The following is a 12,444-nucleotide window of genomic DNA, read 5'->3' on the forward strand; positions in this document are numbered from 1 at the left end:
GCGGCTGGAAGGGCGCCTGCAGCGTGGCACCAAGTGCTGCTGTGGCAATAAAGAGCGATTCAGATTCCAGTTTAACAAGGGTTCTTTGCAGAATCTTCAGAGGTAGTTCAGAAGGGGGGGAGGTGGTTGTATTTTTGTGCAGACTCTCTTCCATGACAGATTTTAAAGCTCAGGATAATACAAACTGCGGTTCTCCTCCCAGGGATTAACCTGTGGCCTTTGGGAAGATCTTTTTGCAGTGAGGAAGTCAGTCTGAAAGCCATATTAATGAGGTAGAGGGAATTAGCTGGGAGTGGGGTGGGGAACATCCCAGCAGAGCTTTCCTGCCTCAGGAGAAGGGAATGGCTTTTGAGAGAAATGTTTTTAAACCTCTAGTGCATCTCCTACTAAGTAGAGAAATGAGAGGCCAGCACATTTTCTGGTGCTAAATGTGTTCCAAACTAGTGCTAATAATTCCTAGGACATACCCTTTATTATGAAGGTAGGGGTAGCAAAGGAGATTTTAGCATTTGTTTCCTCTTATTTGTTCTTTCATGCACCTCTAAAAAGAATCTTTTGAATATAAGGGAATCTGTTGTCAAAGTGAGTGTATATTGACTCTGAACTTTTACCTGGATAATCTTGTAGATCATTATTCCGAGTTTCTGAGGCAGATCTGTGGGTATGTGAAGCAGACTTGGATAAATCTTTCATCAGGTGCAGGGACAGGTAATGCTCACTTGGATGTTGAGCTGACAGGAGCCACAGAGCAATCTGCCGTTGACAGAGAAGTTTTAGGAGATTACATGTATTTCTTCAGTCATAGCCGGTAAATTATTAACCAGACAAAAGCAGCATCTGGACTTTCTAGGAATGACTCTTTCCGTGTGCCACCTCTGGAGTCTGTGCCCTGGGAGCTCGGTGCAACTCCAGGCTCTGTCAGAGCACAAGGGGGTGCTCAGCATCTCCAGCGCTCTGCTAAACCCTTGTGAGAATTGCCCTGCTCCCTGCCCTTCCAGGGTAGGGCTCTGTAGCTGTCAGGATACATCCCAAATCTCCCTTTTTGCTGGCTCAGCTCCTTGGCTTTTTTTTTAGGAGAGTTGGACCTAAACCACTTCCTATTTCCTGCCTATCTTTGCTCCTTGCTTTTCCTAACGGCCCTGAGCCTTTCATGCCTAGCACCCAGATTTGCATATGTGAAGAGAGGGAATCTTCTCAGACTTTAACCCCTCCATAAATTGGTCAGGCTGACACCTTTTAATCGGTTGGTGGTGCTACTGATACAGCACCCGTGTCACTCAGAGCTCTGAGCTTAATGTTTGCCATGAGTTAAAGAAACTGAGGGGGTTTTGTATTTTATTTCTCTGTGTGTGTTTGGCTGAGCAGACTGAGCAGAGTAACCAGGATTATTTGGACTGGAAGCTTTCAAATTCCTGCACAGTGTGCATGGCACTGCTTTTCACACACAACATTCGGCCACTCTGAGATTTAAATTAATTATTTGGGATCTGTTGGCTTGTGGCTTTTTCCTTACAGCACACATCTGTGAATAACCAGGCTTCCCTTCCCTTCCCTTCCCTTCCCTTCCCTTCCCTTCCCTTCCCTTCCCTTCCCTTCCCTTCCCTTCCCTTCCCTTCCCTTCCCTTCCCTTCCCTTCCCTTCCCTTCCCTTCCCTTCCCTTCCCTTCCCTTCCCTTCCCTTCCCTTCCCTTCCCTTCCCTGTTAGGATTTCATGGGGAACAGCTGGGTGTTCTCTGCAGGTACCTCTGGGTACTTCCTTCCAGGTACTGTGCAGCTCAATGAGGGCCAAGTCTCAGAAGTTTGAAACAAAACAAGAAGTTCAAAGTCCTCTGCCTGGTCCTGAAATGCTCCAAAAGTTGCTTTTTGTAAAGTCACTCAAATATGTCTTCAAACTCTTTTTACATCAGACTTCTCTGCTTGGGATCTGGTTTATGGTACCTGGAGGTGTCAGTGCCAGGAATTGCTGTTGTTTGTCATTAGGTTTTGCCAGCAGTGCAGTGTTAACAGGAGCCTGTGCCCACAGCCATTTAATCCAGCCTTGCAATTGCTTTTATTGAGGAAATGTTTCATTTATGCTGTATTTTCTTATGGAAATTGAATTTGGAAGGGATAAGTTGTGCACCCCAAGATTGTTTTCATTTCCTTGTGGCTGTACCACAGTTATTTCCTTTCCTTGGGAAAAACAAAGCTCCAGGGGATGCAGAGCTCGAGGTGAGGTTGGCCAGGGATGGAGCTCTGGGACAGAGCAGGACATCACACATGCTCCTGGTGTGGGCTGTTTTCCCAAAACAACAACATAACAATTCCATCAAGAGCTTGCCATAATGGAGGCTCTGTGTGTGCTGAGCCAGATGCATCTGGGCTGGGCTGACCCTGCCAGCTCTCCTTGAAGGAGCTGTGTTTTGGATTCCCACCAGAGGTGTGCTGGCAGAGCTCTGTGCTTTGTGTTTGATCCCGTGGATGTCTCTTAGAGGTCAGAAGTCATAGATGGGAGTCAGTAACAGATTCTGCTCGTTTATTTTCTAGTTCTCTGTCCCTGGAGCACGTGTCCATGCAGGGGAGCACAGGGAGGTCACTCCTGTGCCCCGTGGTGTTGGGAATGGCCTGATCACCCCCTTGGGACAAGCTTGCAGGAGGGATGGGATTGCCTGAACCAGCCCACGCTCCCAGCCAGGCTGGGGCTCTGACTCCCCAGCTGTGGCACAGTTACTGAGCACAGGGACTTTCCAAGCTCCTCCTGTTTGTAACTTCCTACCCCTTGTAAGTCTGGTGGGAGAACAGCTTCCTGTGCCTGTGGCTGCTGGTTTGAGAGCCTCTGCTTAGTGCTGTGTTTCATGTTGTCTCCTGAAACCCCAGAGGAAGTTTTTGGAAGTTGTGTGCCCCCAAGGGAGAAGGATGTGAGGTTATCATGGAAGCAAAAAAACCTGCAGGAAAGAAATCCATGAAGCAAATCTGGCAGTACCACTGTGTTTCTCCCATGTCTTCTCAAATGTCATTCCAAGTGACATAGATTCTGTGTCATAAAAAAAAAAAATAAAATCCAGGCTTCACCCAGCTAGGGTGAGAAGCAGTTCTGAGCCCAGTGGCTTCAGTCTGTAAAGTTCAGCACTGTTTATCTGAAAACCAGATTTCCATTGCCTAGAATGCAAGGAGTGTGGAAGTTTCTCAACACTGAGAGCTTTAGAGACAAAAGACAAACCCAGGAAATTCCAACCAGAAACCCCACAGGTGGCAGTGGAGCCCATGGAGCAATCCAGGATGTTCTGTGCTCTGTGCCAATCCCCGGTGCCCGAGGCCCTGCTCTGCCTGCAGCCGCACGCAGGGGTGTTCCTGCTTTGTTTTTAATAACCTCAGATATTTTAATTCCATGAAAACATTCTGTTTGCAGACACTTAGAAGTTGTTTTTGCCTAATGGGGTCTCCAGTGGCTGCATCTAAGAAGTTTTTATAAATATTTTATCGCTTATGAAGATTGACCTTCTTACACATTTAGAGGAGATAAAAGGGTGAGACCACTTGAGAAAACATTTGCATCTTAATACGGGAAAATCTGAGGGAAGTGTCTCTGATAGAACTCTGAGATTTTGTGTCTCAACAAGCTTAGGCATCAAATAGACTTGGCTTAGGAGTTAAACAGACTCCTGCAGTTATACAACAGTGGCCTGTGTTGGCAGCTCCATCTGGCTTCGGGGATTGAAAGGGGGATCTTTCCAGTTTGTGCATTTCTGACTGCACCTAGCTCAAGGTTACTCCTGATTTCATCTCCAGAGAGGCACCAGCTGGATCCCCTGTGAGTTGTGTCTCAGAGCAGCTCTCCAGCAGCAGCATGGGGAGGGGAGGACCCTCCTGTCCAGAACAGCATGTGAGATTGGAAAGGGTAGAATTCACAAGGAATTGCCTTTCCTTCCCTCTTGCTATGTGCAAGAGAAGTGTGGCACTGGGCAAGTGTTTTGCCTGGTTTCATATTTATTCTAGATTTCTCTCTTAGCTGATTAATATCCCTTAACGTGCCTTATCTTTTACCCTGTGGCTGATGGACCAGAGTGGACCTGTCCTGCCCCAGTCCCTGGAAATCTGAAAACCCAGCAGGTCAGATCTCAGATGCTGTGGTTGCAGTGGAGTTTTTGCTGCCATCTCGAAGTGATGCCATTTCCCATACCTCTGGGAAGAGCTCAGGGAATGTGTATTTAAAAAGTTGCAGCAGTATGTCCCACACCAGGAGCTCTATTTTTCCATGGGAGCCCAGCAGGCTCTTCTCAGTGTCCATACATTCCATCTGTGGATGCCACATCCCTGGAAGTGTCCAAGGCCAGGCTGGATAGAGCTCTGAGCAAGCTGGGACAGTGGAAGGTGTCCCTGCCCATGGCAGGGGTGGAATGAGATGGGCTTTACAGTCCCTTCCAACCCACAGCTTTCTGGGGTTCTATGATTTTGAAGTTATTCTCTGCAGGAGTTTTGATTTTGAAGGACTTCAAGAAGTGTGCCAGCTGTTCTCAGCTCTCTCAGAAGCACCAAGATGTGTAGCACTTGTGCATGACCTCACTGGATGCTTATATTAAAACCACAATAACTGAATACCCCAAAGGAGATGTGTTCTTGTTCTTGTAAGGCACAAATGGAGCCATTGCTGCATTCAGTACTTGTAAAGCACCCTGAGGGTCCTGCTGGAGCTGGGACTTGCCCTTTTCTCTAGCTGTTCGTACTTATAAACCATGCTAGGATTTATTAGTCTTGAAGGTGAAGCTCAGATGAAGGGATGCTGACTGCTGAATAATCATCCTGCCATAGGAAGAAATTGTCTTGTGTGATTTGCAAGCTTAAAATAGTTCTGGAAGTAACTACAGGCAAAACACACATCCCACAAGCTCTTAAATTGACTCAGTGTGAGTTCTTGCATAAAACCCAACCTCTGAGTACACCTTTAATTGGATGGGAATTGTGTGTGCTGGGAAAGGGGTTTACTGTGTCCAGCTCTGGGGTTTCCCATGAAAGAAGGACCTGGAGCTGCAGGAGCCAGTCCAGAGGAGGCCACAGAGCTGCTCCAGGGCTGGAGCCCCTCTGGAGCCAGGCTGGGAGAGCTGGGGGTGCTCACCTGGAGAGGAGAAGGCTCCAGGGAGAGCTCAGAGCCCCTGGCAGGGCCTGAAGGGGCTCCAGGAGAGCTGGAGAGGGACTGGGGACAAGGGATGGAGGGACAGGACCCAGGGAATGGCTCCCAGTGCCAGAGGGCAGGGCTGGATGGGATATTGGGAATTGGGAATTGTTCCCTGGGAGGGTGGGCAGGCCCTGGCACAGGGTGCCCAGAGCAGCTGGGGCTGCCCCTGGATCCCTGGCAGTGCCCAAGGCTGGGTTGGACATTGGGGTTTGGAGCTGCCTGGGGCAGTGGAAGGGAGTGGAATGGGATGGGCTTTAAGATCTCTTCCAAGCCAAACCATTCCCTGGATTCCATCAGTCAATTCACATCTATCCCTCCTATCCTCACACATTCCAGGGATGTTTGCTGTTGTATTGTGCTCAGTCCATGGGGAGAAAACAGGGTATGACAGATCACAGAATCTCCTGAGCTGGAGGGACCCACCAGGATCATCCAGTCCCACCCCTGGCCCTGCCCAGACCCCCAACAGCCCCACCCTGGGCATCCCTGGCAGTGCTGCCCAACCCCTCCTGGAGCTCTGGCAGCCTCGGGGCTGTGCCCATTCCCTGGGCAGCCTGGGCAGTGCCAGCACCCTCTGGGGACAGAACCTTGTTCTAAATCCAGCTTGAACCTCCCCTGGCCCAGCTCCAGCCATTCCCCCATGTGTCACTGGGCACCACAGAGATCTCTTCATGGAGATGTTTTTCCGCTTTACTCCAGAGGTGCCTTGGAGTTTAATTCCAGCATCCAAACCCTTCCACACAATGGTATCTCACACTCTGTACAAAACAGGCGGGGGAACCAGAGAAAGACAGAATGCTTGGGTTGAAAGGGTCCTTAAAGATCAAAACCCACCTGTCCTGGGAGAGCTGTGCTTGGATTTCTGCTCACCCTGGTGCTGATGGTGGCTGAGTGTGGCCAGGCTGGCCCCTGGTGCTCTATGGGACTGTCCAGGGATAATGTCCAACACTCCACATGGTTCAGATGAGGTGTGAGGGATTTACTCACACCCTGGAGTAGTGACTGCATAGCATTACAGGAGGTGCATTTTCCTTTTTTCTCTTATCAAGCCCTATTTGATTTTCTGTGTATTTTTCTGCTGCTTTTTGAGCACTGTGTTGGAGTTGTCAAAGGGGTGATTTAGAATAGCAGAGGAAAAAAAGAGAATCAGATAGAAAAATACTCTTTAAACAGGGCTTTCCTGTCTTTACTTTGATCATTACTTTAGGATATTTATGCTTGGGTAAAGAAACCACTCTGTGAAGAATGTACTTTTTTTGCTCTGAAGCCACAGTTGAGGATGAGACAGGAAAGCAGGAGAAGATGGGAAGTGTGTGGGAGGATAATTAGTACATTTAGCAAGATAAAGCTGGAATGAGGCAAAATAGGCCATATAAATACATTTATGCTGTCAGAGTAATTAGGTAGAAAACATTTCCCTGTTTAGGAAGATTTGCCAACCTGAAATTTCAGATAGAAAAAAATCAAATCTTCACATGTATCAAAAGGCAAGGCAGGTCTGGAAGATGTCCTATTACCAGACAAGCTGCTGTGAGTAATGGCCTGGGTAATGAGAGTGAAGTGGGGCTTGGACCAGCAGGATAATTTAGGAACTGGTGCAGGGACTGGCTGTTGGTGACTGGAGCTGAGAGATGTGGTCAAAGCTTTTCTTTATAGTGAGGCAGTATCTCGGAGTTTCATCAGCTTTTAATTTCTTCAGGATTTGTCCCAAGGATATTTGAGTCTTAGAATTATTGTTTTTTAATCAAACATGGCCATGTTTCACAGGGAAATGAGCCTCCTGCTTCTTGCCCTTGGCCATTAGACAGACTTGCACCCACTGCACACATTCCATGAAGGTGCCGCTGGTCCTGGGGCTTTGCCCTCGTTTGATTTGCTAAATTGCACCAACATCAGAAATTAACAGACATGAAAGTGAGGTGGTTTAGGAAGGGGAAAAAAAGTAATTCCTAATACTGTCAGGAAAAAGTTGTCAGATGTAACAGTGCTTTGGAGGATTAATGGGCTTTTGCCATGGCCGAGTGTGAGCAGCAGCAATTCCTGTGTCTGGCTGCCTTCCCCATGGATTTAACCTGAAATTCTGTCTTGGGAAAACGTGACAGGATCACCAGCTGTCCTTGGAACAATGACACAACCTCTGGCAGGAAAAGCAGCAGCCTTCCCACTGCCTTACAACTCCTGGCTAAAGCCTTGGTCAGTGTTCCTGCCATCCCTTGTCTCCTGGAGACTCCTGCAGATGTGAGCTCCTCATCCCACCTGGATCACTGGGCCACTTGGTTGTCTTGGATCACAGCGGAGAGGGTCTGCTAATGATGCTCAACTTGCTTGTACTTTATCTTATAATAACTAAGTTATGTTCAATATATAAATACAGTTATACATTTATTGTATTTTATATTATGGGTGTAGTTTATTATATGAATATCACAATATTTATTATACAAGTAAAGCACTCATATTTATATGCATATATTTAGATACATACTGCAATATAATTATATCTATTAGGTGAATAATACTGTTGTAATTAATATTAAGTAATTAATATTTTGAAGCATAGAGAAGGAGCTGTAGGGAGCAGCTGTGTTTTGTTGTCCAGGGAGGTGGAAAGGGCTCAGCCTGGAGCAAAGGAGGCTCAGGCTGTGGCTCTGCACAGCTCCTGCCAGGAGGGGACAACTGGGGGGCTTGGGCTGTGCTCCAGGGAACAGGGACAGGAGGAGAGGGAACGGCCTCAAGTTGCTCTAGGGGAGGTTTAGATTGGATATCAGGGAAAATTTCTTTCTGGAAAGGGCTGTCCAGCCCTGAGACAGCTGCCCAGGGCCAGTGGTGGAGTCCACATCCCCAGGGGGATTTCAGATCCACGTGGATGTGACGCTTGTGGACATGGGTCGTGGCAGTGCTGGAGGAATGGTTGGACTCCATGATCTCATAGGCTTTTTCAACCTCAACAATTCTGTGATTCTCCATAATTCCTTTGACTGGCCGTGAAATGTATGAGAAACCCTCAGGGCAGGGCCAAGGACAGGCAAGTTTCTGTCACCCTCTGTGAGAGATGCCAGAAACTCCTCTGTCAGCTCAGATTGGTGACATTTGGATATTTGTGATTGTCCCAATATTTTCCTGAAGAAGCTCCTGTTTGCTCCCTGTGGCTTGATCCTGTCTCAGCTCTGCACTAACCGTGTCCCTAAAGCCTCTTGCAGGAGCCAGGCCCTGGTGCTCACACAGCATCACCTTTGAGGTCTTGGCTTTCTGCTGGCTCCCAACCAGGACATCATTATCCAAGGAATTTAGATGAAACCTGGGAGGTGCTGTGTAGGGGACTGAAATCGGCTCCAAAAATTGTAGGAGTTATTTTACAGGGTTTTGCTGCTCTCTGGAGTGTTATTCCCTGGCTGTGTCCCAGGTCAGTGTAGCTCCACACTGACTCCACTCCTCTGATGCAAGAGGGGGGGGTCTCAGTTGGATTAGTTTAATTAAAGTATAAAAGTTTACACCATTACCTGCACAGACAGGTTTGGAGTTTGGGAAGGATGATCTGCTCCTCCTATTTGGAAACAAGATTATTTTTCCAGCTTACAGTTCTCATTAATTAATTGTCATCTAATTACTAAATGCCTCCCCCATTAAATTATAACCTTAACACTTATTCTGTTGGGGAGGGGGATTTATTTGAGCTTTTTTATTTTCTTTTATGTTTTGTTTTCTCTTTTTTACATATTTTTATTTTATTGTGAGCTCTCTGCCACAGCCCTGTGTTACTCACTTGCTGTGATGTGCATGAGTGAGATCAGGGCATTCATGGCTCTATGAAGCAGAAGTTGAACTAAGTTCCACAGACAAATCAAATCCACGATTCCCAGGCTTCTCACAAATCACCCTTTGACCAGGAGAGCTGGATGATGGGGTTGACATCACTCAGGAAACGAGGAGATGAAAGTTAAAGCTGCTGAATGAGCTTCCTTTGACATCTGGGGCACCTGGTCTTACCTGGTCAGGATTGGCTCATTGTTAGTAGCCAACAATCCCTGTCTTCTCAACAGATTTATGTAGTGCTTTCCTGAGATGATTTTTCACAGCTTTTGCTATTTGTAAGAGGAGCACACAAAACTCTGCAGTGGTTGGAAGTAAAAAAATTATTGCACACATCTCAAGAGTTATCTTTTAATTATTTTTAATTCTGAATGTGCTGTATCATAACTCAGCCTCCTGCTTTGCCGTTGTTCTTCCCTACAAGAGGAATGACCAATAAATTTTGCTCTGCAGGAGACCCCTGTAATTAGTCCCTTATCACGCAGCTTGCCAGAGATGAGCCTCAGACATGAACTAGAAGCATTTTTATGTTAAAGCTCCTTGTAGATGTGATCAGCAAAGTCTTGTCCTGCAAGCACTGCTCTTTTGGGCAAAAAGAGCCCAAAACTTGTGGTACAAGTTTGCTGGTAGAGGAAAAATTACCTGTGTTGAACTCATCATCAGTTCTCAGTGAGTGTGTGCAGGGTGAAGGCTCCCAGACTTGTCCCCAGCCATGTAAAGACAAATTTGAGCCATGCCTTGGCCTTGCTGCCCAGAGGAGCTGTGGCTGCCCTGTCCCTGGAAATGTCCAAGGCCAGGTTGGAGCAGCCTGGGACTGTGGAAGGAGTCCCTGCCCAAGAAACCAGATGAGCTTTAAGGTCCCTTCCAACCCAAACCATTCTGGGATTCCCTGATTCTGTAATGTTTTCAAGACTCTGCATTATCCATGCACACAAAGTATGGTGTGACTGGTTTTAAGGCTTTCTTTGTGTATCATGAAATGCTACCAATGAAAAGTTTAGGATACTCTAAAGCCAATTTATAAAATTTGTCATATCCACTCATCCTAAGCATATATATTCCAACAATAAATGAACCTAATGGGATCTAATGCCTCATAATTGTTCATCAGGCTCAGGAGGTTTGACAGCCAATTTCAATGTGAAGAAGGAACATTGCAGATTATACATTATAAAGTATATGCTTTTAACTCTGATCACTTGCAATAAATGCTATTTACAGATTATTTACCTCAGGAAAACACATTGGCACAGTTACAGGGATATCCACCAGGCCCTGCTGGCTGCTCTGTTATTTAAGAACACAAAAATCAATGTCCCACTTCGGAGCCAACCAGATTCTGCCCGTGAGTCATGTTCAGAGTCCAGTAAGGTCAGGAGAGGCCTCTGCTTTGTGCTTGGATTTCAAATCAAGCCTGGGGGCAACTGTGCTTTCCAGGATGTTCTGTTTACAAGGAATGCAGCAGCAGGAAAGGCTTTTAAACATCAGGACATCCATGATTTTTGAGAGAGCTTTGGTGTGTGTCTATTAACAAAGCAAAATACAAACTGAACCAGGTGGGGCAGGGAACATGAGCGAATATTCATCTTTGGGGGCATTTTGCGGTGAGGACAGCTGGACTGCAGGATAAACCCCAGAGATTGTCCTGTGTAAACAGTTTCTGTCTCCGTCTCAGTCAGCACGAGGCTGCCGTGGGAGAGGAGCAGTGTTCAGCTGGTTTTTAGAGTTCCCCTCTGAAATCAGGGACAGGTGCATGGCCCATGGCCAGCAGTGGGCTGGAATGTCCCTTCTCCCCACAGTAAGATTGTGTGAGCAGGGCTGAGGAGGGGCTGGCTGGGAGGTGTGAAGCCCCTGAATGGGATCCTGAGGATGGTCCCCAGGCAGGAGTGCCTCGGGAAGGAAGATTGCTGTGCCCCAGTGCCCTGCTCACAGCTCCAGCTGATCTCTGCTCCTCCTGAGGTCTGTGCAGAGCCCGGCCTGGTGTCGTGTGTGAGGGGGAGGGTGATGAATTCACCCCCTGCCTTTCTCTTCCCCACCTTCTGCTGCACAGTCAGGCCCTGAGTTCCTCTCAGGGAGCTCTGTAGTTGCCTCTTGGTGGTTTTGTTACCTGGCTGTTGTTTTTTTGGGGCCTGTGGTGATGAGCTTTGCCACTGATACACTCAGTGAAGGGACATCTGAAATTCCTTTGGGGCTGGGGAGGGGAGTCCATGTGCCCTCAGGGAACACAGGGGAGATTAGAAGATGGAAACCTTTCTCCAGGAGTAGGAAACCCACATTTGATTCATAGAATCTCAGAATTGCATTGGGTTAGAAGAGCCCTTAAAGCTCATCCCATTCCACCCCTGCCATAGCAGGGACACCTTCCCAGCCCCATCCAGCCTGGCCTTGGGCACTGCCAGGGATCCAGGGGCAGCCACAGCTGCTCTGGGCACCTGTGCCAGGGCCTGCCCACCCTCACAGGGAACAATTCCCAAGTCCCAATATCCCATCTATCCCTGCCCTCTGGCAGTGGGAGCCATTCCCTGGGTCCTGTCCCTCCATCCCTTGTCCCCAGTCCCTCTCCAGCTCTCCTGGAGCCCCTTCAGGCCCTGGCAGGGGCTCTGAGCTCTCCTGGAGCCTTCTCCTCTCCAGGTGAGCACTTTCAGTTCTCTCAGCCTTTCCTTACAGAAGAGCTGCTCCAGCCTTTGGATCATCTTTGTGGCCTCTTTGACCCAGAGCTCCTCATACCTGGCAAACATGGCAAATATCTACATTGTGTGTGAGCCTTCCCTTACTGCATGCTTTGGCTTTCCTTTTGCTGTTTCAAAACTCAGCAGCACTTCAGATGTGACATTTGATAGCAAAGAATGATGATAAAGGTGGGGGGGAAGGTGCAATACAGAAGCAATGGTTGTGTTTAATCACATTAATGGCAGCAGCCTATGCTGGTAATAAATTGTACAAATCTAAAGACCTTCTCTGGACCAGGAATGTTGTTACTTACCTGTGTACAGCCATCAGGAAAGAAGTCAGAATTCCAGGAGCTGGGTTGGTGGAGGGAGAGGGCTGAATCTGTGCAGTGGGACTTCCCTACAGAGAGAAGGGAGATTCTGGCAGAGCAAAGTTAAATAAATTCCAGGTGTCATGGTCATTTGTATGGAGAGAACTTTGCCTTCTTTGTCCCTTTTTCATGAGATGTCTCTCACTACCCACTTCTGATTTTCACTTGCTTACATCCATTAAATACAACAACTTGGGATTCTTCTCCTCAGCCTTTTTTCATTTCTGCTTTCATTTGTTTCAGGATTTTTTTATTGCTCTTGACTAATTAGGATTTTTTTACAGCCTTTTAAATTTTATGTACACATTTCCTTTATTTATTTGCTTTGCAAACAGTCTTAACTTACTTAGGATTATTTGTAATTTCTGCTCTCAGAGAAGATCATTAAACATTAGCCATTTTAGTGGGTTAACAGGGCCAGGAGTGGGATGCTCCAGGCTCGG

General features: G+C 47.3%; 1 protein-coding gene across 5 annotated transcripts in view; it reads left to right on the forward strand.

The window, feature by feature from the left end:
* Window positions 1-12,444, forward strand: part of ARHGAP32 (Rho GTPase activating protein 32) — a 238,310-nt gene that overhangs the window by 130,210 nt on the left and 95,656 nt on the right. The window lies entirely within an intron of this gene.

This window comes from Agelaius phoeniceus, chromosome 23 (genome assembly GCF_051311805.1).
Source record: "Agelaius phoeniceus isolate bAgePho1 chromosome 23, bAgePho1.hap1, whole genome shotgun sequence".
In the NCBI taxonomy this organism is placed as follows: domain Eukaryota; kingdom Metazoa; phylum Chordata; class Aves; order Passeriformes; family Icteridae; genus Agelaius; species Agelaius phoeniceus.